This window comes from Coregonus lavaretus (assembly GCF_964263955.1).
Source record: "Coregonus lavaretus genome assembly, chromosome: 17".
NCBI classification, from domain to species: Eukaryota; Metazoa; Chordata; class Actinopteri; order Salmoniformes; family Salmonidae; genus Coregonus; species Coregonus lavaretus.
Genome location: NC_140004.1, coordinates 42,800,464 through 42,828,310, shown reverse-complemented (window position 1 = coordinate 42,828,310; position 27,847 = coordinate 42,800,464).

Below are 27,847 nucleotides of genomic sequence, written 5' to 3'. Positions count from 1 at the left end.
GTCTCATCTTTCAAAATACATCGAGTCCACTTTATTTAAAGCGTTTCCCTCACTCGGACAACAATTAAATTAGCAAAAGTTGCCCCATTAGTGGGAGGGATGTCGGCTACTTCTTCGTCGTGCGTTCAAGTTCATAACCGCTGTCAGTCAAAACCAATACTGCGCTGTGAAGCAGAGACCTTGAGCTCTGATGTCATGTATAGCATGTTACTGTACAGCCACTGCGTTCCAATTTAGGTACTTATCAGTGTCCAAATCTGCAATTTTCAACGTATAAATGGTTACGAGTATAAAGCGCTACCACACTGAATAGGGCTTCATTTGACCACATCGTTGTGGCCAGACACTATTACTGCCATTGGCAATAGGTAGTCAGGTTGGGGCATGTTCCGTATTCCCATCAATCACCTTGTCTATGTTCTGATTGGCACCCTATTCCCTATATTAGGGCTGGCCCCGACTAACACAAATCTTGGTTGACCGAAAGTTGTCTGTTCTTTCAACTAATCGAGGGCACCAGAGATCTAGAAAAAAACCTTAACCTGACCCAATTATTCTCCTCCAGCTCCTGCTGGCTTTCGCAGATTCTGCCATTACTCTCCTGAAGTTCCCAGTAATAGGCTTCACTAGGAGTCGGCAACCTTTCTCATGTGGAATGCCAATTTATCTTACCCTTTCTACCGATCTGCGTGCCAGTTATGGTTTTCATATGCACATTTTCATGAAACAGTTTTCATTTAATTTATAATGTCTTCATATCTCAAAATCATTGTCATGTGGCTAATCAAAATTCTATCTAAATGAAAATGATACAAACCTAAAAAGTGACTTCTATTGCCATTGCCAACTATGTAAAAAATAGCCTACATAAAGCCAACAAATAATATTGCAGCCTAAAGGTAGAAAATATCCTGATTTTAAAAATAAATCTCCTATAAATCACATTGGCTACACATGGCCTGTCTGCAACGAACTTGAAACATTGTATAAACTATTAACTTGGGTCTGGCCCAAAGCTTGGGCTAGCGAACTTGTAACATTGTATAAAATATTCTGGGCCCTCAGTTTCCCGCACCAGTGAGCTCGGGACAGATTCAGCTGTAGGCTATTTGCACAAGGGATAAGAATCTCCAATTTGGACTCCAGACCAAAGGACAGATTTCCACCTGTCTAAAGTCCATTGCTCATGTTTCTTGGCCCAAGCAGGTCTCTTCTTTCTTTGCAGCAATTTGACCCTGAAGGCCTGATTCACACAGTCCCCTCTGAACAGTTGATGTTGAGATGTGTCTGTTACTTGAACTCTGTGAAGCATTTATTTGGGCTGCAATTTCTGAGGCTGGTAACTCTAATGAACTTATCCTCTGCAGCAGAGTTAACTCTGGGTCTTCCTTTCCTGTGGTGGTCCTCATGAGAGCCAGTTTCATCATAGCGCTTGATGGTTTTGCGACTGCACTTGAAGAAACTTTGAAAGTTCTTGAAATGTTCCATATTGACTGACCTTCATGTCTTAAAGTAATGATGGACTGTTGTTTCTCTTTGCTTATTTGAGCTGTTCTTGCCATAATATGGACTTGGTCTTTTAACAAATAGAACTATCTTCTGTATACCCAACCCTACCTTGTTACAACACAACTGATTGGCTCAAACGCATTAAGAAGGAAATAAATTCCACAAATTAACTTTTAACAAGCACACCTGTTAATTGAAATGCATTCCAGGTGACTACCTCATGAAGATGGTTGAGAGAATGCCAAGAGTGTGCAAAGCTGTCATCAAGGCAAAGGGTACTTTGAAGAATCTCAAATATAAAACGTATTTAGATTTGTTTAAAACTTTTTTGGGTTACTACATGATTCCATGTGTGTTATTTCATAGTTTTGATGTCTTCACTATTATTTTACAATGTAGAAAATTAAGAAAACCCCTTGAATGAGAAGGTGTCAACTTTAAGTATTTGATACACTGCTGATTTTGCAGGTTTTCCTACTTACAAAGCATGTAGAGGTCTGTAATTTTTTATCATAGGTACACTTCAACTGTGAGAGACTGAATCTAAAACAAAAATCCAGAATATCACATTGTATGATTTTTAAGTAATTAATTTGCATTTTATTGCATGACATAAGTATTTGATCACCTACCAACCAGTAAGAATTCCGGCTCTCACAGACCTGTTAGTTTCTCTTTAAGAAGCCCTCCTGTTCTCCACTCATTACCTGTATTAACTGCACCTGTTTGAACTTATTACCTGTATAAAAGACACCTGTCCACACACTCAATCAAACAGACTCCAACCTCTCCACAATGGCCAAGACCAGAGAGCTGTGTAAGGACATCAGGGATAAAATTGTAGACCCGCACAAGGCTGGGATGGGCTACAGGACAATAGGCAAGCAGCTTGGTGAGAAGGCAACAACTTGCCGCAATTATTAGAAAATCCTGCAGCGCACGCAAGGTCCCCCTGCTCAAGCCAGCGCATGTCCAGGCCCGTCTGAAGTTTGCCAATGACCATCTGGATGATCCAGAGGAGGAATGGGAGAAGGTCATGTGGTCTGATGTGACAAAAATATAGCTTTTTGGTCTAAACTCCACTTGCCGTGTTTGGAGGAAGAAGAAGGATGAGTACAACCCTAAGAACACCATCCCAACCGTGAAGCATGGAGGTGGAAACATCATTCTTTGGGGATGCTTTTCTGCAAAGGGGACAGGACGACTGCACCGTATTGAGGGGAGGATGGATGGATGGGGCCATGCATCGCGAGATCTTGGCCAACAACCTCCTTCCCTCAGTAAGAGCATTGAAGATGGGTCGTGGCTGGGTCTTCCAGCATGACAACGACCCGAAACACACAGCCAGGGCAACTAAGGAGTGGCTCTGTAAGAAGCATCTCAAGGTCCTGGAGTTGCCTAGCCAGTCTCCAGACCTGAACCCAATAGAAAATCTTTGGAGGGAGCTGAAAGTCCGTATTGCCCAGCGACAGCCCCGAAACCTGAAAGATCTGGAGAAGGTCTGTATGGAGGAGTGGGCCAAAATCCCTGCTGCAGTGTGTGCAAACCTGGTTAAGACCTACAGGAAACGTATGTAATTGCAAACAAAAGTTTCTGTACCAAATATTAAGTTCTGCTTTTCTGATGTATCAAATACTTATGTCATGCAATAAAATGCAAATGAATTACTTAAATCATACACTGCGATTTTCTGGATTTTTGTTTTAGATTCCGTCTCTCACAGTTGAAGTGTACCTATGATAATAATTACAAAACTCTACATGCTTTGTAAGTAGGAAAACCTGCAAAATCGGCAGTGTATCAAATACTTGTTCTCCCCACTGTGTGTGTGTGTATATGTATATATATATATATATATATATATATATATATATATATATTAGGGGTGTAACGATTCGTTTTAACAACGATTCGATTTGTATCACGATTCGTGGTTGTCGATACGATTCAAGGACGATATTGGTTCATTTAGAACGATACGATCCGAAACGATTCAGTGACTTGAAATCGATTCAGTAACCTTTTAGCCAAAAATTCAACCAGTGTGACTGAAATAAATACCTGGTAACCAGTTGCATTTTAATGGCTGGCAATAGTCTTGATATTTTTAACAGTGTTTCATGACTCCATGCAGACCATCTGGTATTATGAAACTTACCAAAAGTCTCACAAGTCTGTCTGTTATGGCCTGTGCGGTTCGGTCAGCACCCAATTCAATCAGTCCAATAAAGTCCGAAGTAAACTCTCCGTTGCTGGACACAGACACAATGTAAACTATTTCCTGCTCAGTTTTTGTGATGTCCTCAGATCCATCAAAAAGCATTCAGTAAATGAACATCCTCAGAATAGGAAGACATGGGACGTGCGTGTTTAGCTTTATGGAAAGAGAAAAATATTAAACAGAGCTTCCCGCTGTTCTTCATTCAGCTTTGCGACTGGACATTTATTCTCGGCTAGCTTTTAGCAATGGCTTGCGCCACATTCGTGTGCTCCTTGCTCTTTTCATGTTTGTCAAATAAAGGATGGTTGAAATTCTTTGAGCCTTTATAAAATGCACCTGTTTTGTCTGCTAGATGTGGATTTGAGCGGCAAATCTTGCACCACATTTCAGTGCGCTCATCGTTAGCTTCAAGCCACTTTTCCGAAAAAAGTATTTTCTTCGGCTCTGGCTCCAGTTGGCGTTTCTTTGTAGGTGGCGAAACGCAAAAGAAGCTTCTTAATGTCTGTTGCTTTTTGGACATCCCTGACAGTAGTTGACAAGCAACATGTCATGTGTAAGGTTAGATGAGAAGATCGGTCAAGTACGCAAAGGCGCGTAGTAACACATGTGGCATTACGCATTCCTGATTTTTGTCGCGCTTGCGTATCTGCGTACCAGTTATGTGCACCCCTGCATATAAAGTCTGACGTGCTTAAATCCAATGGGTTATTTCCTAGTATCGATACAATCGATTTATTACATTTTAAAACGATGTTAGATCGATATATGTTGTCCAAAAGGCCAACTCGCCGAGCACAGATCGATGTAGTTGGATCATATGAATATAAATCGATACATCGATGTAGTAGATGGATCGTTACACCCCTAATATATATATATATATATATATATTAGTTGCTGCTTGACTAAAACAATCTCGGTCGACCAACAGCTTAACGACCAACCAGTCGACTAATTGGGGTCAGCCCTACCCTATATAGTGCACTACTGTTGACCAGAGCTGCCATTTATGACCCATCACCATGTGTAGTTAACGTGTGCTCTGGGCTTGTAACCCATCACCATGTGTAGTTAACGTGTGCTCTGGGCTTGTGACCCATCACCATGTGTAGTTAACGTGTGCTCTGGGCTTGTAACCCATCACCATGTGTAGTTAACGTGTGCTCTGGGCTTGTAACCCATCACCATGTGTAGTTAACGTGTGCTCTGGGCTTGTAACCCATCACCATGTGTAGTTAACGTGTGCTCTGGGCTTGTAACCCATCACCATGTGTAGTTAACGTGTGCTCTGGGCTTGTAACCCATCACCATGTGTAGTTAACGTGTGATTTGGCCTTGTAGCCCATCACCATGTGTAGTTAACGTGTGCTCTGGGCTTGTAACCCATCACCATGTGTAGTTAACGTGTGCTCTGGGCTTGTAACCCATCACCATGTGTAGTTAACGTGTGCTCTGGGCTTGTAACCCATCACCATGTGTAGTTAACGTGTGCTCTGGGCTTGTAACCCATCACCATGTGTAGTTAACGTGTGCTCTGGGCTTGTTACCCATCACCATGTGTAGTTAACGTGTGCTCTGGGCTTGTAACCCATCACCATGTGTAGTTAACGTGTGATTTGGCCTTGTAGCCCATCACCATGTGTAGTTAACGTGTGCTCTGGGCTTGTAACCCATCACCATGTGTAGTTAACGTGTGCTCTGGGCTTGTAACCCATCACCATGTGTAGTTAACGTGTGCTCTGGCCTTGTAGCCCATCACCATGTGTAGTGTAGTTAACGTGTGTCTGGGTTTGTAGCCCATCACCATGTGTATGTACTGTAAACTGTTCTCTTTGATCTCTCCCACCCGCAGTGGCTTCAGGAGCCAGCAGAGAGAGGCGACGTTGGCCCGCATGGTGGATGGACAGGAGCTGAGGTTCTTCACCCCCGTCAGGCGCTCGGTGAGGATCGAGAGGTCTGTGCTCCTCTACCCCGCCTCCCTGCAGGAGCACGACCACTGTGTGGCCTCCTTCAATGACCTGATGGCCCAGGAGGATGAGAGAGAGGGGGAAGGAGGGAGGGAGGGAGACGGAGAGGGGGGAGGCAGCGCCGGGCCCATCCCCAACGACCATCTGTACGTTTACAGAGAGAACGAGGCTCTGAGAGACAAGGTCAACATCCAGCTGGTCTACGCTGAGGAAGAAGACTAAAGGACTGTGTCCTCCTAGTAGTTTAAAGTGGTTTCCTCCTGCTTTACCCTGATCTAATAGTACAGGATGATCTCATTCACCATCTGGGAATGTAGCTTTCACCTGTACAGTTGTATGTCCTTCAGTACAGAGTCACATTCCTTAGTAGAAAGCCGTAGTAAAACAAAAGGTTCTGAAACACACCTGGGGAGATGGGTTTGTCAATCTAGACTTTTCTGTACAGAATCCTGCAGGAAGAACCTGTCTATCCAATACTCATTTGTAACTGTCAAACCAAAAGCATCCATTTACTTTTTAGATTGAATAGTGTTTTTTAATGCAAACTGTGGTTAAGGTTTTTATTTTTTAGATTGTACAAACTAGCTTGGTTTTGTTGAAAAACAAAAAGAATGTGTTGGTATTTTAGATGCATGAATGATGTACATATTTATGTATAATAAATAATCTACTTTGGTAATTTTGGAGTGTCATTAGTTTTATAAGTAAAAGCATTTAATTAGTCCTAACCAGACTAAGTGTCAAAATATGGAAATCAATTAAGTAGATGTGCTTATGCAAACAGAATGAATAATGGGGGATTAGTGAGTTCTCACAAACTAACACATGCACTTTACATTCCAAGGTTAAATACAGAGCTGATACATTTAGGACACACTGAATACATCATATTCCAGATTCAGTTTTAGCCATGAATGTCATCCAAGAAGATGGATGAATCATACTTGTGTGTTGCTACCGTTTGTGTTTCTACTGTTTGACTCTAACCCAAGACAAGGCCCCAGGGGTTGTCTACATACTGTACTTTTCATGACAAACTTTGATTTCAGTATGAGGTCACCGTCCCATCCAACCACATCAAATATACTTGGGAGGCTCGCTATAGGTTCAATATGAGTATGATGCAGGTTTGACGTGTTACGAGCAATACTCACCAATGTGGGCGCGGTTTAAGTAGGAATGCTGACGCTTTCCGGGCTGCGCTCAATCTTATATTTGTGGGGGGCGCGGTGAGCGTGCAGACATTGCAGACCCTGCGACCAAGAAAGCACAACAGCATTGCATCACGGACTTCTACAACTCAGCATTCACAAGAAGAGGCAACGGAGAAGGTATGTCAATTCCTCTTTCACCAACTTATTTTTTAATAAGTGTGTTTTATTCCTTTAGAATGATTTGTTTTCATTCTACAGAATGTGATATTTGCAGCATAGCATAGTCCTGTTTTGGACCACAGGAATCCTAATAATAATAATATGCCATTTAGCAGACGCTTTTATCCAAACCGACTTACAGTCATGCGTGCATACATTTTAGTGTATGGGGTGGTCCCGGGGATCGAACCCACTACCTTGGCGTTACAAGCGCCGTGCTCTACCAGCTTTTTAGAGGTATTTTTTAAATTAATTATTTTATTCAATGGATTGGATTCATTGCCATTTGTGTAAATTAAGAATTGTGTTACTAAATCATGTACGTTTATAAAGATCATGAAATGTAAAGGTACAATATGCAATATTTCCTGCTGTTTAGAGTTATTTTAATGATATAGTTTACACATTTATTGCTGAAGAATACAACTTGGTTGGGTCGTTCCACCAATTCGGTGCCTTTTGAGAAGTGTAACTTGGTCAAATTAGGATTTAGATTTCACCTAATTTTAACATTCTGTCATAAAGAGCACATGTTAAAAAAAAAATAAAAAAAAGGTGGAATGGAAGCCTGTTGTGTGCAACAGCGAGGGAAAATTGAATGCAAGCTTCGCAAAAAGAATGCTGTGAATACATTATTTGCTCAAGGTGTGGAAAATGCTGAACCCAATGGACTTTTTATGGTTTAATAGACCAACAATAGACCATAGAGAATGATAGACCTCTAGTGCCAAAAGGATACGTTAGCGTGGGCAGCACCATTGAGGGCTTCCACCATTTTTATGTAGTCAACTGGGTGGGACTTCCAACTTCATTGGCTGAGCCCTACTGGTGGCCCTGTTGGAGTCATGTCCAACTGGGTCATCAGGAGGAATCAGCCAATCGTGAAGAAGAAAATTAACTACTTCAAAATGGAGATTGCCTCATTGATGCTGCCCATGCTGTCACAGACACTATAATGACACATGGAGTCCTCTATCTATCTCTATGCAATAGGCCCAGTGGATGCTGGTGGGAGAAGCTATAGGAGGACGGCTCATTGTAATGGCTGGATTGGAACAGAGTCAAACATGGTTTCCATATGTTTGATGTATTTTATTCCATTCCAGCCATTACAATGAGCCTGTCAGCCTATAGCTCCACTGAGACAGACATATGTTGAAGTGTCCTGGGGTAAGGAATGTTTTTTTTTAATACTTTGGCTTATCAGTTCCTTCTCCAGGTGTTCCAGGACCCGTGTCAACACATTAATCAAGGTTATCGACTCTGGATCAGAGTAGACCATATATTAGGCATTTGAAAGCGCCTATAACTGGGTTACAGCTATTGGCCTAAGCCAAATAATGAGCTACTTGGGTAACACGCTAATTTAAAGTGTTGAGAGTGTGGTTTGTAATGCTTCTGTGGTTTGGGTAATACAAGAGCTTGGTGAGAGTGTGGTTGACCTGTGGTTATTTTGCATACAACCTTCCCACAACTTTCTGGAAATGGTGCAGGATGGTTGCTTGGCTTTGGCAAGTTTAAGGAACTTGACAAAAAACGTTGTTTTCTTGGTATATCAATACTTTAAGAGAACATTTCTTAAAAGTTTGAACATGGTTATATTTACAGTGCCTATAGAAAGTCTACACCCCCAAGATTTTTTATAAAACATTTTGTTGCATTACAAAGTGGGATTGAAATTGATTCCGGTGGGCTTTCCCGCTTCGACAAACAAAGGAAAGGAGTGGTGCTCAACAACAAAATGACTAATTCGAGGCAAAAAGGAGTTGGAACACAACAAAAACAAGGAAGAGATTGTGGTCTTTTTGCTCACGTTAATTCATTGTACAGGATGTGAACAGGTGACTGACGTCTTCCTCAGAGTGACCTGACCATTGCGCTTAGTTCCTATTTATAGCCTAGTGGCCCATTGTGAGGCAACAATGTAAATAAATATATAATTATAATATGTTTCAAGGGAAATGGCAAATTATAGCACAACATAATAAGATAAATTGTGTGTCTCGTTAATCAACAGGCCATGTCAAAATATACATAGGTGATATTTGGGTGTCTGTGATAACGAAGACACAGAAACCCAATAAACCAATGCAACAACATTATAAAAACGAGGACAGTGAAAAATCATCATTTAGCCCCTTTGGATCCACAGTGTCTAAGGTGTACTGCCAGAATGCCTCTCTTTGTTTTAGTTTACGTAGGATCAGTGGCGACCCGTCATTCATGGATGGTGGAGCAGAGCCCCACCTGTTTTGAGCCCATCTTAATATTTTCTTATTATTGACCAGTCTAAGATATGGCTTTTTCTTTGCAACTCTGCCTAGAAGGTCAGCATCCCGGAGTCGCCTCTTCACTGTTGATGTTGAGACTGGTGTTTTGCGGGTACCAATTGCCATTGGGCGGGCCTGAGAGCCAAGTCTCACGCTTCTTGAGTAGCTGCATGCTGTGTGTAACGGAATCGGCTAGATTGCGCGCACGGCGAAAACAAATGCGAGGGGGCAAATGTTGTGAACTCTCGTAGATTTGGATCACTTTTGAGGATCTTCCAGTGTTTCAATACTATGGATTTGACGCGACCGGAACATGGGCTGTACTCCGTGGAAAAACACATACGAGGGGGCGTTTTGTCCTGGTTTCTATTAGTGCCAGTGGGTAGGCTTCGACGTTCGGTCTCTCTAGCACGGGTATAGGCCTGTTCAATGACACTTATCATCCCCGCGTTGCAGGGACCTGGTGCTCATATCATCAGCCTTGCGCTCTAGATCTATGTCTGGACTACAGTTACGTCGGAGTCTTAGGAATTGACCCACCGGTAAATTCTGCTTAAGGTGTACCGGGTACTTACCGTCTGCGTGTAAAAGTGTATTCCTACTCTGCGGTTTGCGGAAGATAATAGACTCCAACTTGTTTTCTTTATTTTTGTGGATTGTCAGATCCAAGAAGTATATTTTCTCCCGATTTCTCTTTGCTGTGAATTTGAGATTGGAATCAGATAAATTAATAGCCTATAATAAATGAACTCTGAGAGGAGAGCGTCAGTACGGTTCCATGCCAGTAGAATGTCGTCTATATCTTTTCCAAAGGGCGACATTCTGGAAATATGGGTTTTTCTGGACTTTATAAATGAAGGTCTCATCCCTGTGTCCCATAAATCAATTCGCATAGTTAGGAGCGAATGCAGCTACCATCGCTGTACCCCGCATATGTTCGTAGAATCTGCCCTCATATTGGAAGTAATTTGGCCTTTTTCAGTGAGAGACAGAATCAAGTTAGACGGAGGTAAGATACCCTGCTGTCAAGTGTTAAGATAACTAGAGAGCGCTCATAGGCCTGCGCCATGTGGGATATTAGTATAGAGAGACTGAAGGTCAATTGTTAAATGCTTTCGGTGTCGCATCTGTAGTTATTGATGATCCCTGTTATCTCCTAAAAAGGCTGGCAATACTGGCACGAATTTAGAGATGAAGAAATCAACATACTGAGATAGGGGTTCAATAGGGCTACTGTTACCTGAGGTTTATCCATACTTTTATACATTTTCGGTAAGCCACTGACTTTCTCCGTTTCCGTTATCCAACCCTCTAAAAGAGCGTTATCAATGAAACTTTCTACGCCAAGGTAGTGGGTTCGATCCACGGGACCACCCATACACAAAAAATGTATGCACGCATGACTGTAAGTCGCTTTGTATAAAAGCGTCTGCTAAATGGCATATTATTATTATTATTATTATTATATCCTCTCTCTGGGGTTGGAACGGAGAGGGACATAGCACTTAGCACGTGTCAGAGACTTGAGCATAGACCTCACTATCATATTGTTCCCTGCTTAATACCACAATAGACCCTCCCTTATAAAATGTTTTTATCACAATATTTGGAATGTCTTTCAGTTATTTCAAAGCATTTTGTTCATAATTACTGAGATCAGCTGAGATCAGCTGCTTGTTTAAGGGTTTTGCGGGCCAGTTTAGCAAAATCATGTTCTATCAGCCTACTATAGGTGAGAACAGGGGACTATTAGCACAGAATATTTGAACAAAATGTAATTAGCGAACACATTTGAAAGTGTCAACTTTCAGTGCAAAAAGTTCCACCCTACTAGAAGGGGAGAAATTCGATTTTTTTGTAATTGATCTACACAAAATACTCCATAATGTCAAAGTGAAAAGGAAATTCTACATTCTTTTTTAAATATATTTTTTACAAATGAATATAAATGGAATAACTAAAATATATTCGTTGCATAATTCGCCCCCTTCGTTTAGGCAAGCCTAAATGAGTTCAGAAGTAAAATCTGGCTTAACAAATCACATAATAAGTTATAAGGACCCACGCTGTGTGAAATATTAGGGGTTATAATATATATAATAATATAATATGCCATTTAGCAGACGCTTTTATCCAAAGCGACTTACAGTCATGTGTGCATACATTTTTACGTACGGGTGGTCCCGGGGATCGAACCCACTACCCTGGCGTTACAAGCGCCATGCTCTACCAATTGAGCTACAGAGGACCACATGATGGGTTGACATGCTTTTTGATTGACTACACCTCTCTCCCCCATATATACAACATCTGTAAGGTCAAGTATTCAATTTCAAGCACAGATACAACTACAAAGACCAGGGAGCTTTTCAATAGCCTCATATTTTTTTATTTTTTTTATGTAACCTTTATTTAACCAGGTAGGCCAGTTGATAACAAGTTCTCATTTACAACTGCGACCTGGCCAAGATAAAGCAAAGCAGTGCGATAAAAACAACAACAACACAGAGTTACACATGGGATAAACAAAACGTACAGTCAATAACACAATAGAAAATCTATATACAGTGTGTGCAAATGTAGTAAGTTATGGAGGTAAGGCAATAAATAGGCCATAGTGCAAAATAATTACAATTTAGTATTACCACTGGAGTAATATATATATGCAGAAGATTATGTGCAAATAGAGATACTGGGGTGCAAATGAGCCAAATAAATAACAATATGGGGATGAGGTAGTTGGGTGGGCTAATTACAGATGGGCTGTGGACAGGTGCAGTGATTGGTAGAATGGTAACAATAACAAATCAGACATTGAATAAATCTTTAAGCAAGGTCACGTTCATAATTATGCTGTGGATGATGTATTAAACCACCCAGACACATCAAAGATGCAGTACTCCTTCTGAACTGAGCTGCAGGACAGGAAGGAAACTGCTTAGGGATGTCACCATGGTGATTTTAAAATGGCTACAGAGTTCAAAAGAAATGTGATGGAGCTAAGCACAGGCAAAATCCTAGAGGAAAGCCTGCTTCAGTCTGCTTTACACCAGACACTGGGAGAGGAATTCACCTTTCAGCAGGACAATAACCTACAACACAAAGCCAAATCTACACCTGGGTTGCTTACAAAGAAGACAGTGAATGTTCCTGGGTGGCCAAGTTACAGTTTTGACTTAAATCTGCTTGAAAATCTGTGGCAAGACTTGAAAATTGCTGTCTAGTCATGATCCCCAATACCTTGACAGAATTTTTTGGAAGAATTTTGGAAAGAATAATGGGGAAATATTTAAGCGCTAATGCCAAGAAGCTGGTGTTTGGAGTATACATTGGCACTGGTGTTGTTAGACCCGAGACAAGTCGAGGGCCGGCAAACCGTGCCAATATATCCTCCAAACACGGGCTTTGAGGGCATTATCACTTTTATACAACGGGTTACCAACATATTCAAATAATGATTGACATATTTTCATTAAACGTTATTTTGATGAATTTATTAATACTATTTCATCCTTCCACAATATATAGTCCCGAAACAAATCTAGGGTTGCTACCCAAGCCGGCTGGTCGTTCATTCTATCAGTTCAGTTGCCAGAGACGCGACCCAGTAGTTCGTTCTAAATGTTCTATTGCCACACTGGCTGGCAATGTTCTTATCCATTGCTTACTATCTAGCCAACTACGGCAAATTTAGAGTCACGTCAAACATTTACATTTACATTTACATTTTAGTCATTTAGCAGACGCTCTTATCCAGAGCGACTTACAGGAGCAATTAGGGTTAAGTGCCTTGCTCAATGGCACATTTACGTAATTTAGCAGACGCTCTTATCCAGAGCGACTCACCAATTGGTGCGTTCACCCTATAGCCAGTGGGATAACCACTTTACAATTTTTTGGGGGGTGGGGGGGGGGTAGAAGGATTACTTTATCCTATCCCAGGTATTCCTTAAAGAGGTGGGGTTTCAAATGCCTCCGGAAGGTGGTGAGTGACTCCGCTGTCCTGGCGTCGTGAGGGAGCTTGTTCCACCATTGGGGTGCCAGAGCAGCGAACAGTGCAGACAGAATAACAACAGTAGCTGCATTTGTTTAAGCTGTTTTCTAGTGACATGTATTTGGATACATCCATAACAATTAGGCAATGAGGCACGATTTCGCCTGGCATAGAACATTTTCACACTCGTCAGGACACTGTTGTTCAGAGGAGCTAGCGAACATCACAGCTAACACAATCACTTCAAACTGAAGCTGGAAAGATTGCAAACTAGCTGCACTTAGTTTTGTTTGATCTTTTTTCAATTTACATTTCTTTGTATATATCCATAAAAATAAGGCCAGCTGATTCATGATTTCGACTGGCTGAGAAACGCTACCTGTCTGTCTGTCTCGTCCGGACACGTTCATTACTATAAGACAGTTGGAGATCGAATTTGAATATTGAAACAATGTTGAAAAAATCGGAGAGACAGACAAACAGCAAGGTTTATACAATCTCCGCTGTTGAAAACAAAATATTAGTCTAAAATAAATGTGAGATAATGTCTAGATGCTTTTTATAGTAGAGATCAAGTTTATAACTTCCCTGCCTGGGCTGATGAGACATCAGATGGAACAGAGTAAATAGCTATTTTAACATCATAGATTTAGCCGGTGGTAACTTTCTGGAATGCGCTTTTAACTAATCAGCATTAGACCCACCTGTTGTATAATGCACATTATAAAACTGGTTGTTTGGATCCTGGATGCTGATTGTATATACATATGAGATGAGTAGTGCAAGATATATAAACATTATTAAAGTGACTAGTGTTCCATTTCTTAAAGTGGCCAGTGATTTCAATAGGGAGCAGCAGCCTCTAATGTGCTAGTGATGGCTATTTAACAGTCTGATGGCCTTGAGATAGAAACTGTTTTTCATTCTCTCGGTCCCAGCTTTGATGCACCTGTACTGACCTCGCCTTCTGGATGATAGCGGGGTGAACAGGCATTGGCTCGGGTGGTTGATGTCCTTGATGATCTTTTTGGCCTTCCTGTGACATCAGGTTCTGTATGTGTCTTGGAGGGCGGGTAGTTTGCCCCCAGTAATGCGTTCGGCAGACCGCACCATCCTCTGGAGAGCCCTGCGGTTGCGGGCTGTACAGTTGCCGTACCAGGTGGTGATACAGCCCGACAGGATGCACTCAATTGTGCATCTGTAAAAGTTTGTGAGGGTTTTAGGTGCTAAGCCGAATTTCTTCAGCCTCCTGGGGTTGAAGAGGTTCTGTTGCGCCTTCTTCACCACAATGTCTGCGTGGGTGGACCATTTCACTTTGTCAGTGATGTGTACGCCAAGGAACTTGAAGCTTTCCACCTTCTCCACAGCGGTCCCGTCGATGAGGATAGGGGGGTGCACCCTCTGCTGTTTCCTGAAGTCCACGATCATCTCCTTCGTTTTGTTAATGTTGAGTGAGAGGTTATTTTCCTGGCACCACGCTCGCAGAGTCCTCACCTCCTCCCTGTAGGCAGTCTCGTCATTGTTGGTAATCAAGCCTACTACTGTTGTGTCGTCTGCAAACTTGATGATTGAGTTATTTTTGAGTTGATTATCTATTAGTCAAATATTTCTACCACGACAAGTGTTAGTGATCACGTACCCACTGGAGCCACTTCTTCTTGTTATTGGCTGATAGGAAAGGAACCCGGTGTGGTCGTCTGCTGCAGCAGCCCATCCGTGACAAGGATTGGCGACGAGTTGTGCGTTCTGAGATGCCGTTCTGTACACCACTGTTGTGCTGCGCCGTTATTTGTCTGTTAGTGGCCCACCTAAATTGCAAAATTCTTGCCATTCTCCTTCGACCTCTCTCATCAACGAGCTGTTTTCACCGACAGGACTGCCGCTGTCTGGATGTTTTTTGTTTGTCGCACCATTCTAGGTAAACCTTAGACACTGTCGTGCGTGACAAGTCTAGGAGAGCGGCTGTTTCTGAGATACTGAATCCGGCGCGCCTGGTACCGATGATCATACCACGCTCCAAAGTCGCTTAGGTCACTCATTATGCCCATTCTAACGTTCAATCGAACAGTAACTGAATTCCTCGATGCCTGTCTGTCTGCTTTATATAGCAAGCCGCTGCCATATGATTCACTGTCTGTAGGAACGATTCATTTTTGTGAACCTAATAAACTGGTGAGTGTTTATAAAACACAGCAGAAAACACACGTCTGACTGCACTGGGCCTTTAAGTTATGCCTGACACACACACAGACACAAACACACATGGATAGATATTATTAATGTATTGTTTGTTGTTCTACAGATCTACCATGTCAGGAGAAGAAATAATCACCACCTACATGCACATGGAAGTAAGAGAGAAGATAGTGTTAGTTGGAAAGTCCCTCTCCTCAGACCATCCAGTCATCTATGTCAGGGATATGCAGGAGACCGAGAAAGTCAAACATAAAGGTAGGAGGATGGATTAAAGTGGTGCTGTTTGCTGCATTGTGGGATAATTGTGATTTCTGCAGAAGACCCATAAAGAATACTGTATCTCGCCCCTTTAAAGCATGGGTGTCAAGTTCAATTCCTGGAGGGCAGAGAGTCAGCTGGGTTTTTTTCCTCCCTTGTAGCTGATTGATCATTGATTAGTTAGGAACTCCCCTCATCTGGTTTTCTAGGTCTTAATTGAACACAAATTGAAAGGAGAAAAAACTGCAGACACATGGCCCTCCAGGAATTTAGTTGACACACCTGAAAGGTACATTCTAAGTGGATTCATTACTTAGTTAATTGATCGTTTTTATGGCAACAAGCAAAATACAAATACTGTTGGAAAGATGTGCAAATCTTTATCACATCCAGGAAGTAAACATTGTTATTTCACTTTTCAGTGACCGTCTACAAAATGCAAAGGGATTCGAATTCAGTTGCATTGGCGTTCTGTTTCCTGTATGAGAATCAGCCATTTTTCTCTGTTGTCGAGGAGAATGAAGTGAAGGTAAATATATTTCAGAAGCTATGCATTTGAAAATACGTTTGTTGTTGCAGTCTCTTTTAGACTACAAGAATTTACCCACTCCATAGAAGTCAGGGACGGCGTTATGTGCGGGGCCTGGCCCGCCCTACCGTACCTCCTTGCCCGTCCAAATAAAATACTGACAGAAAGATGCATCAGTCTCAGATAAAGCATCCGAGTGAGCGAAACAGCACCTCTCTGTCTCCGTATAGACCATGTATCTGATGCTGCCAGGACAACAGGAGTATGGCATGTCATACTTTTTCTGGCCAGACTGCATCAGATACATGGGTTACACATAGTAAGACAGAGGGGCGCTGTTTCGCTCACTAGTTTCAGCAGAGAGGAAGAGGAGAAGCGAGATGGCTCACTCTTGCCAAAATATGTCCTGAAGAAGCTCAATGCGTTTATATGGGCATAATATGCAGACCTAAGCTTGTCGCCTGTTTTCCCGCCTTTGGGACAATGACTCGCGTTGTTAGGGCGGAAGCATGAGCATCTCGTCATTATTTACAGATCTCTGGTTTCAGCTAAGCGAATTAGAATGGAGAGTTGGCGGGTACCAGGGTGCACTGTTTGGATGCTGGCTTCCCCTAAAGTTGATGTTTTGCCTAAATTAAATAATTACTCCTGTCTAAATAAAATCATTCAAAATACTTTACCAGAGAGCTTGACTTAGCCATATGGATCATTAGCTTCTTTTTTTATTTTTTTTTATTGCTGTGAATTGTTTCATATCACAGGTGTGTAGGCCTATGCCTGTTTGGGAAGCAAGCAATTTGGGCAGCGCACGTGGCAAATGCTGCTTATTGAGTTGAGGCTGTCAGTGAAAAGCATCTAAAATGTGTGAACATAATGTGTCTTGAGTATAATTAAAAATGTTGAAACAAGAAGGGGAGTGGTGTGTGGCGAAGATCTGGGCGTGGGCGTCTCTCTCCGGAATGCATGCACTCAGCTCTCCAGAATGTGCTCCAATGTCTCCGGCCTATTCTTGCACAGTCATTGTTTAATTGTGTGAATTGTTTGCCATTTGAGTTTTCTTATTTGATCAATTCCCCGTTATATATGTAACCAGTAGGCCAAGTAAATGTATCCTTAATCCCAGTCATTTGGTTACATTCATTTCTGTTAATGCATGTATTAGTCATTTACAGTTCTAAATATATATATATATATATATATATATATATATATATATGTATGTATTATTATTATTATTATGTATGTATATATGTGTAGATATGTGTGTGTGTGTGTGTATATATATGTATATGTGTGTGTAACCAGTAGGCATATCTGCTACACTTGTGAGAAACAAGTATTGTTTTATTTCATAACCATAATTTAGGAGTTTTACAAAAAAAAATAATTGTCTGAGCAGTGAGCATGCGTGTGGTTTCTCTGTCCCTCTTAACATCGAGGGACCTGCTGAGTTGATACAATGTTCCACTTCACTAGCCATAGCTCAAATCAAGACAGATTAGAAAGGGAGGCAGATTAGAGTAGAGATTTTCATGCGATTGAAAGAACCTGAATTTTCATCAGTATATTTTCTACTGTTTTTATTTTTGTCGGCTTTAGGCCTATGTATTTGACTTAGTTGATGATGGAAGGTATAGAAATACTGCTGCATTGGCCTATAGGCTATCTCTAAGTTCCATGCACTAATTTATTTAGATGCCAATGGATCACAGTGTAACCTATTGTCACGGATTCAGCCGAGGCTGCTCCTCCTCCTTGCTCGGGCAGGCTTCGGCTTTCGTCGTCCCCAGAGTACTAGCTGCTGCCGATCGATGTTTCGGTGTTTGTCTTGTTCTGTCTGGAGTGGTTACACCTGTATGCTATTATGTTTGATTGTAGTCCCTATATTTACCCATGTCTCTCGTTTGGTAATTGTGTGTTATTGTTTTGTGTCTCGTATGGTCGGCATTGCTGTTGTCGTATGCGTGTATTTGTTTTCCTCCCTGTTAGGTTTTGTTTTGTATGTTCTTCACTGACTAGTATAGTACGTCTGCCAGTAGCTCTGTGTCCTGCGCTTGACTTCGCTGACCGCATACACGTCGCCCTTGACACCTATCATTTGTGTCCATATGGCAAAGGCTGGTGCTCTTGCATTAGTTTAATTTTAACTTTTAGATTCGTATCATTTAAATTCATATTTTTATGACTAACCACCTGACAACAATTTTGAGAAACTAAAACGTTATTATTGAAATGAAACTGTTCCACAAAAATGCACTTATAAAAATAATCATAACTGGCACACCGATAGGTAGAAATGGTAGGATAAATTGTAAACTTCCCCAAACTTGAAACTCACCAGCTGCCTATGATCTTTATTATAACACCTATTAACAAAGAAATGGGCCCACCCATCTAATGCCTGTCCAACTGACTCGTTCTGGCACCAGCACTACATAGAAGCCTTTGGTAGCACCAGCATATCTAATCTATATTTCAGACGCATTGATACTACCTATTGGATTTAAGTCACGGGACACTTTCAAGCACTTAAAGCTGGTCCTTTTGAGATATTACAACAACAAAGAAGTTACTGCAAACAACAAACACTGTTTTATCCCCTCAGACATCGTTGAAGGTGCAGTAATTAAGGTGGTGGGGTGGCCGGTGGCGCTGTTTCCCCTTACTGCGGATTCCATCTTTAATCGAGGCTAAGCGATAGTTTAATGCGTGTAACTATTTTGACACGGCAGGAACGTGGCAGAAGTAGAGCTTGACAAGTCGTTTGGAGCTAAAACTAAATGATCACATCCACATCACTAAAAGGAAAGAAAGGTCACATGGCAAACAAACAAAAACTGCCCCCCGGAATAGAAAATGCTATTTTTGAATAATCTCACTCCTGTGTGCTTGTCATATGCCACTTGAATTATCAGTCCCCAGGATAAGAGTTTGCTGGTGGACAAGTGCATAAGCCTGTTTCTGTAACATGAGACAGCTTGATATACAGGGCCTTACGCCCAATCCATCTCTTGAGTGACAGAGTCTTTGGTGTAACTTGACCGGGGAATGAACCCCCACCCTAGAGGGGACGACACTCTTACCACAAGGCCACTTAGGTTTTTGAGGTTATTGTACTTATACTTTCTCTATATCCACAGCTAGAGAAGATAACAGACGTGAAGGCAGCCTGTTCAGATAAGAGATGTCTGTTCCAGTGGAATGAGAAGAGCGGGGAGTGGGGCATCCTGGAATCTGTGGCAGAACCTCAAAAGTACCTCTGTATCGTCAACAACAAGGTCACCGTCGGCACACGGAATCAGGTGGTTCAATTTCGGCTGAATTCAAAGTGAATCAGTACATTTTGACAGTGTAGCTCAATGGCTTGTCGGCTTCCGCGGTCAGAAGAATACTTCAAATGCTTGTTTTAGTGAATTATCCCTTTTAAATAGGATGATAAGCATCTTGGATTATACAGGCCACTATCATTTCCATGCTTACGTGTATTTTTGTTGAGCAAAACTTTTGGTGGAAGGTACTACACTGCTTACAGACCCCGCGCGTCATCAAGATGCAGTACATCAACTTTCCTTCAAGGCCTATTTGGTGGGGAAACTGTGAAGCAAGCTGTAGCCTATTTTCTTTTTTCGGGGGTTAATATTTAATATATATGATATATTTTGGCAATTTGTGAGTGTAATGTTTACTGTTAATTTTTTATTGTTTGTTTCACTTGGTTTGGCAATGTTAACCTATGTTTCCCAGGGAGGGAGGGAGAGAGGGAGAGCAGATTACACAGATCCACAAAGAATTTCAACTGGGTGAAATACCACAGTGCGCCATAACAGCAGCAAGATTTATGACCTGTTGCCACAAGAAAAGGGCAACCAGTGAAGAACAAACACCATTGTAAATACAACCCATATGAATGTTTATTTATTTTCCCATTTGTACTTTAACTATTTGCACATTGTTACAACACTGTATAACAGTTGAAGTCGGAAGTTTACATACACCTTAGCCAAATACCTTTAAACTCAGTTGTTCACAATTCCTGACATTTAATCCTAATAAAAATTCCCTGTTTTAGGTCAGTTAGGATCACCACTTTATTTTAAGAATGTGAAATGTCAGAATAATAGTAGAGAGAATGATTTATTTCAGCTTTTATTTATTTCATCACATTCCCAGTGGGTCAGAAGTTTACATACACTCAATTAGTATTTGGTTGCATTGTCTTTAAATTGTTTAACTTGGGTCAAACGTTTCGGGTAGCCTTCCACAAGCTTCCCACAATAAGTTGGATGAATTTTGGCCCATTCCTCCTGACAGAGCTAGTGTAACTGAGTCAGGTTTGTAGGCCTCCTTGCTCGCACGCGCCTTTTCAGTTCTGCCAACACATTTTGTTTATAGGATTGAGGTCAGGGCTTTGTGATGGCCACTCCAATACCTTGACTTTGTTGTCCTTAAGCCATTTTGCCACAACTTTGGAAGTAAGCTTGGGGTCATTGTCCATTTGGAAGACCCATTTGCGACCAAGCTTTAACTTCCTGACTGATGTCTTGAGATGTTGCGTCAATATATCCACATAATTTTCCTTCCTCATGATGCCATCTATTTTGTGACGTGCACCAGTCCCTCCTGCAGCAAAGCACCCCCACAGCATGATGCTGCCACCCCCTTGCTTCACAGTTGGGATGGTGTTCTTCGGCTTGCAAGGTACCCCCTTTTTCCTCCAAACATAATGATGGTCATTATGGCCAAACAATTCTATTTTTGTTTCATCAGACCAGAGGACATTTCTCCAAAAAGTACGATCTTTGTCCCCATGTGCAGTTGCAAACCGTAGTCTGGTTTTTTTATGGCAGTTTTGGAGCAGTGGCTTCTTCCTTGCTGAGCGGCCTTTCAGTTAATGTCGATATAGGACTCGTTTTACTGTGGATATAGATACTTTTGTACCTGTTTCCTCCAGCATCTTCACGAGGTCCTTTGCTGTTGTTCTGGGATTGATTTGCACTTTTCACATCAAGCAAAGAGGCACTGAGGTTGAAGTTAGGCCTTGAAATACATCCACAGGTACACCTCCAATTGACTCAAATGATGTCAATTAGCCTATCAGAAGCTTCTAAAGCCATGACATCATTTTCTGGAATTTACCAAGCTCTTTTTAATGCACAGTCAACTTAGTGTATGTAAACTTTCTGACCCACTGGAATTGTGATACAGTGAATTATAAGTGAAATAATCTGTCTGTAAACAATTGTTGGAAAAATGACTTGTATCATGCACAAAGTAGATGTCCTAACCGACTTGCCAAAACTATAGTTTGTTAACAAGAAATTTGTGGAGTGGTTGAAAAATGAGTTTAAATGACTCCAACCTAAGTGTATGTAAACTTCCGACTTCAACTGTACATAAAATGACATTTGAAATGTCTTTATTCTTTTGGAACTTCTGAGTGTAATGTTTACTGTTAATTTTGATTGTTAATTTAACTTTTGTTTATTATCTACTTCACTTGCTTTGGCAATGTTAACATACGTTTCCCATGCCAATAAAGCCCTTAAATTGAATTGAAATTGAAATTGAATTGAGAGAGAGAGAATGTCACCACAGCAGTTCAGGAAGAAAAAAAGAGAGAGACAATGAATCTGAGACCCTTTTATAGCATCTGAGTTGTTTGGATTCAAATTCTGAGTTGTTAACCAATAGCATTACTGTAAAGTTAACCTCCAATCAGATATCAGACATACAGGATGTAAAGACAACAGAACCTCTACTACCCAGAAGTGAGACAATGGGGGTTGGAGAGATAATGAGGGGTTCCTAAGACAACACAGAGGAAACCTTGCACACAGTTGATAACGGTCACTTCGGGAGAGGGGCCTCCCTACACCTGTTTCTGTTTTATGAGTCTTTAATTAAAGAATGTGAAACAATGTTGTGTCTGTTTGCTGCATTTCATTAAAGCATGCAAAGCTGTTCTTTATATGGCCTTAAAAATAAATGTATCCATATGGACAGAATATTATATATAGGCTATAGCATACCGAACTTTGATCAGTTCTAAAAAAAAATAAACAGTTAATTCTGAAAAAAAGAATGTATCTGGTAAAAGGCAGACAGTTGGACGATTCAATAAAAAAAAACACTCAAATCAAATTTGTAATGTGCTGAATACAACAGGTGTAGACCGTGAAATGCTTACTTATGAGCATATTTCCCAACAATGCAGAGTTAAAAAGTAAGAAAAGGTTAAAATTAAAATAGAAAATAGTAACACTATAGATAACTATAGTGAGGCTATATACAAGGAGTACTGGTACCGAGTCAATGTGCAGGGGTATGAGGTAGGTCAGGTAATATGTACATTTAGGTAGGGGTAAAAGTGACTAGGCAATCAGGATATAATAATAAACAGAGTAGCAGCAGCGTACGTGAAGAGTACAGAGTCTCCTCAGTGAATTTCAGAAATGTTTTAATAGTGAAACATTAAAGTTATACTTTTTAGATGAAACTATACTAAATATATTATTTGGTGACATGTATACTCAGGTCAGCCACCAATTGTGCAAGTTCTCCCACTTAAAAAGATGAGAGAGGCCTGTAATTTCCATCATAGGTACACGTCAACTATGACAGACAAAATGAGAAGAAAAAATCCAGAAAATCACATTGTAGGATTTTTAATGAATTTATTTGCAAATGATGGTGGAAAATAAGTATTTGGTCACCTACAAACAAGCAAGATTTCTGGCTCTCACAGACCTGTAACTTCTTCTTTAAGAGGCTCCTTTGTCCTCCACTCGTTACCTGTATTAGTGGCACCTGTTTGAACTTGTTATCAGTATAAAAGACACCTGTCCACAACCTCAAACAGTCACACTCCAAACTCCACTATGGCCAAGACCAAATGGCTGTCAAAGGACACCAGAAACAACATTGTAGACCTGCACCAGGCTAGGAAGACTGAATCTGCAATAGGTGAGCAGCTTGGTTTGAATAAATCAACTGTGGGAGCAATTATTAGGAAATGGAAGACATACAAGACCACTGATAATCTCCCTCGATCTGGGGCTCCACGCAAGATCTCACCCCGTGGGGTCAAAATGATCACAAGAACGGTGAGCAAAAATCCCAGAACCACATGGGGGGACCTAGTGAATGACCTGCAGAGAGCTGGGACCAAAGTAACAAAGCCTACCATCAGTAACACACTACGCCGCCAGGGACTCAAATCCTGCAGTGCCAGACATGTCCCCCTGCTTAAGCCAGTACATGTCCAGGCCCGTCTGAAGTTTGCTAGAGTGCATTTGGATGATCCAGAAGAGGATTGGGAGAATGTCATATGGTCAGATGAAACCAAAATAGAACTTTTTGGTAAAAACTCAACTCGTCGTGTTTGGAGGACAAAGAATGCTGATTTGCATCCAAAGAACACCATACCTACTGTGAAGCATGGGGGTGGAAACATCATGCTTTGGGGCTGTTTTTCTGCAAAGGGACCAGGACGACTGATCCGTGTAAAGGAAAGAATGAATGGGGCCATGTATCGTGAGATTTTGAGTGAAAACCTCCTTCCATCAGCAATGGCATTGAAGATGAAACGTGGCTGGGTCTTTCAGCATGACAATGATCCCAAACACACCGCCCGGGCAACAAAGGAGTGGCTTCGTAAGAAGCATTTCAAGGTCCTGGAGTGGCCTAGCCAGTCTCCAGATCTCAACCCCATAGAAAATCTTTGGAAGGAGTTGAAAGTCTGTGTTGCCCAGCGACAGCCCCAAAACATCACTGCTCTAGAGGAGATCTGCATGGAGGAATGGGCCAAAATACCAGCAACAGTGTGTGAAAACCTTGTGAAGACTTACAGAAAACGTTTGACCTGTGTCATTGCCAACAAAGGGTATATAACAAAGTATTGAGAAACTTTTGTTATTGACCAAATACTTATTTTCCACCATAATTTGCAAAGAAATCCATTAAAAACGGCAGGTAGCTTAGTGGGTAAGAGTGTTGTGCCAGTAACCGAAAGGTCGCTGGTTCTAATTCCCGAGCCGACTAGGTGAAAAATCTGTCGATGTGCCCTTAAGCAAGGCACTTAACCCTAATTGCTCCTGTTAGTCGCTCTGAATAAGAGCGTCTTCTAAATGACTAAAATGTAAATGTAAAATGTAAAAATCCTACATTGTGATTTTCAGGATTTTTTTTTCTCATTTTGTCTGTCATAGATGACATGTACCTATGATGAAAATTACAGGCTTCTCTCATCTTTTTAAGTGGGAGAACTTGCACAATTGGTGGCTGACTAAATAATTTTTTTCCCCACTGTACATGTCACCAAATAATTGTTGGAAAATGGAAGCAAATGGAACGAAACGGGATGAACATACCTGAATTTGTCCAATAGAAACTCTCGTTTGCAGCTGTCTGGACTAATGATTTCACCCTAGATCAGTTAGATGCAGGCAAGAGTGTGCAAGGCATCATTGAATGTGTCCCTGTCTGTCACCTTGATTACTCAAATTTTTCTCTCAACCTCCCAGGTTGTAGCAACCTCATGATGGGTATAGGGAAAATTCGAGATTAATGTAGTAGCCTAAACCTATTGATGTTACATTGAGCTGGGTGAAAGGAATATGAATGACAGTCATCCAATATGCTGTAATAGAAATAAGGCAATGCTCATTATTATGCCCTGGAATTGCGTTCCCGTGCAAAACTAGACAGATAGCTAACAACTGAGTCTTCAATAAAACTTCCAAGGCGTGACTTTTCTTGAACGAATGTATTGAAAACGTTTATGTTGTGAAACTGCAAATACAGAAAATAATATACTTTAGTATTCAATTCACATTGACATACTGTAGCTGTACATTATACATTTCAAGTTGAAGTTGCATAAATACAAAGCAAGTGCCAAGTTACCATGTATCTGGCATGACGACAAACCAAATAGATAATTACTCTATGAGTAACAACTAGCCAACTCCTTTCATTACTCTAATAATGTGCCAACACCTCTGTACAATAACAAAGCATATTACACTAGAAACAGTAACAAACTATAGTATGTTTTACACTTCTTTTACATGACGCACGAGCAAACTAATACAGCTAACGCCATCCATGAAAGTCAATGCAATTTGCGTGAGTAAATGTAACCAACTAACATTGATAAGTAAGCAATTCTGTCAATAACAATATTATCATCACTTGCAATATGCTTGAATTGAACTTACAAACAAATATTTTCCGAGGCTGAAGCGTAACAAGAAATAGTTGCACTGAAAGAACTGTACAGTAGCGTTGTTTCTAGCTGCTTGTCTGCGTGCAGAATGACTACTTTACTTCCGGGTTTTTGTACATTATTCTAAGTACCAGAAAGCTCCACTAGAGGGCGCTAAACACCATGGAACACAATGAAAGTCTCTCTTAATCACTATAATAAAATAATCTGCTACCTTCTAACAAGATGGCAGCACACTCCCCACCTGGTATAATGAAATTGTGCCACTATGAAATAAAATATATTGCCTCTAGGATGCTTCAGAAAGAAGAACAACAATCTCTGAGATTGGTCTCAGAAACACCTTAGCAATCCCTTGCTTGACAACCTTTAGTTCTACTTTCCTGACCTTTTCGTCAGTACTGGGAAAGGTTTTGACCACAAGTCCGACTGGCCAGTCATTTCTGTGCATCTGACTGTCTTTCAATAAGACAACATCTCCCACTTTCACATTTGGCTTTTCTGCTGTCCATTTTCTGCGTCTCTGCAATGTTGTCAGGTACTCCTGTCTCCACCTTTTCCAAAAAGTGTCAGCGAGACACTGGACTTGCTTCCACTGTTTTCCATGAAGATCGTTCATGTGGAAATATCCAGAAGGGGCTGAGGTAGCGTTGGTCTTTTGTGTCAGTAACATTGAGGGTGTAAGAATGGCAGGCATGTCAGGATGGGTTGACACTGACACTAGGGGTCTCGCATTGATTATTGCCATAACTTCAGACATAAGAGTGCTCAAGACCTCATGTGTGAGACGAGTGGAGCCCGTCTGAAACAGCATAGCATCAAGGATACGTCTGGCAACCCCAATGAGTCTCTCCCAAGAACCACCCATATGAGACGAGTGTGGGGGATTAAATATCCAAGTACATCCCTTGTCTGAGAGGTATTTAGTCAACTCTGAGTCATTTGTATCGATTCCCAGTTCCCTGCAGGCACCTATAAAGTTTGTACCTCGATCAGATCGTAGCACTTTTGCTGGACCACGGATAGAGAAAAAACGCCTCAGCGCGTTGATGAAGCTGGATGTGGACATGGATTCGATGAGCTCAATATGGACTGCTCTAGTAGACATACATGTAAAGAGTACCGCCCAGCGCTTGGAGTCTGCACTACCACCTCTAGTGCGACGAGTTATGACATTCCATGGTCCAAACACATCAAGTCCAACACTGGTGAATGGTGGCTCTGATGTGAGTCTGTCTGCAGGTAAGTCCGCCATCTTTTGGTCAACTGACTTTCCTCTAACCTTACGGCAGGTGACACACTTGTGGATGATACCAGAGACCAGATGTTTGCTCCCAATAATCCAGAAGCCTGCTGCTCGAATAGCTCCATCTGAAAAATGACGGCCCTGGTGAGCCACTTGCTCGTGATAATGTCTTACCAGCAGAGTGGCGACATGATGCCTCCGTGGGATGATGAGAGGATGTTTTTCGTCTTGTGACAGGTCGGCAGAGGACAATCGGCCTCCCACCCTCAGCAACCCATCCTCATCAATCACTGGGTTTAGCTTTTTGAGTGTACTTTGTTTTGGTAACTCTTTTCGTTTCTCAAGGCATTTGAATTCCTCTTTGAAGGCTTCATGTTGCACACAGTGAATGATTGCTGTTTTTGCTTGTGACAACTCACTTGTACTGCATGGTTTTTTACACTGATGCCAGCCTCTGCAGTTGTTGTCGTCCGCACTTTCGTGAAAGGATCTGGCAACATGAATGAGTCGTGCTGTGGCTCGATTGAGAGCTTTCCAGTTCGAAAACCTCTCAAAGCGATGAGAGCCGAATTGAGCTCCAGAAACCTTAGTGACGAAGGCAGTGATGTTTGGCCGAATCTCTGCGTCTGCGTCAGGCTCTACAAGGTCAAAATTGATGGTCTCAGACTCACTTGAGTTTGCTTGAGCCAGAAAAGGGGGACCTGAGAACCAACTGGTGTGCTTTAAGAGTGCGGCTCGTATGGGCCTGGTTGCATGGTCTGCTGGATTGCTGTCAGTGTTTACGTAACACCACTGGTCTGGATGGGTAGTGTTGGTGAACACATAATTAGGAGAGGAAGTACAAAACCATCGACGCTAGACAGAGAGGAATTTGCTTAAGCAAAAGGCAGTTTATTAAACACAGAGATATCTGTTACTGTTAGCTAACATGCATGGGATCCTGCTAATTAACATGCATGGACCTAATCATATAGCACTCTATTAGTGTCAGCTGAGAAGGATGATTAAACAGAGTTTACAGCATTACTTTATACAATGTAACATAAAGGAAGGGGTCC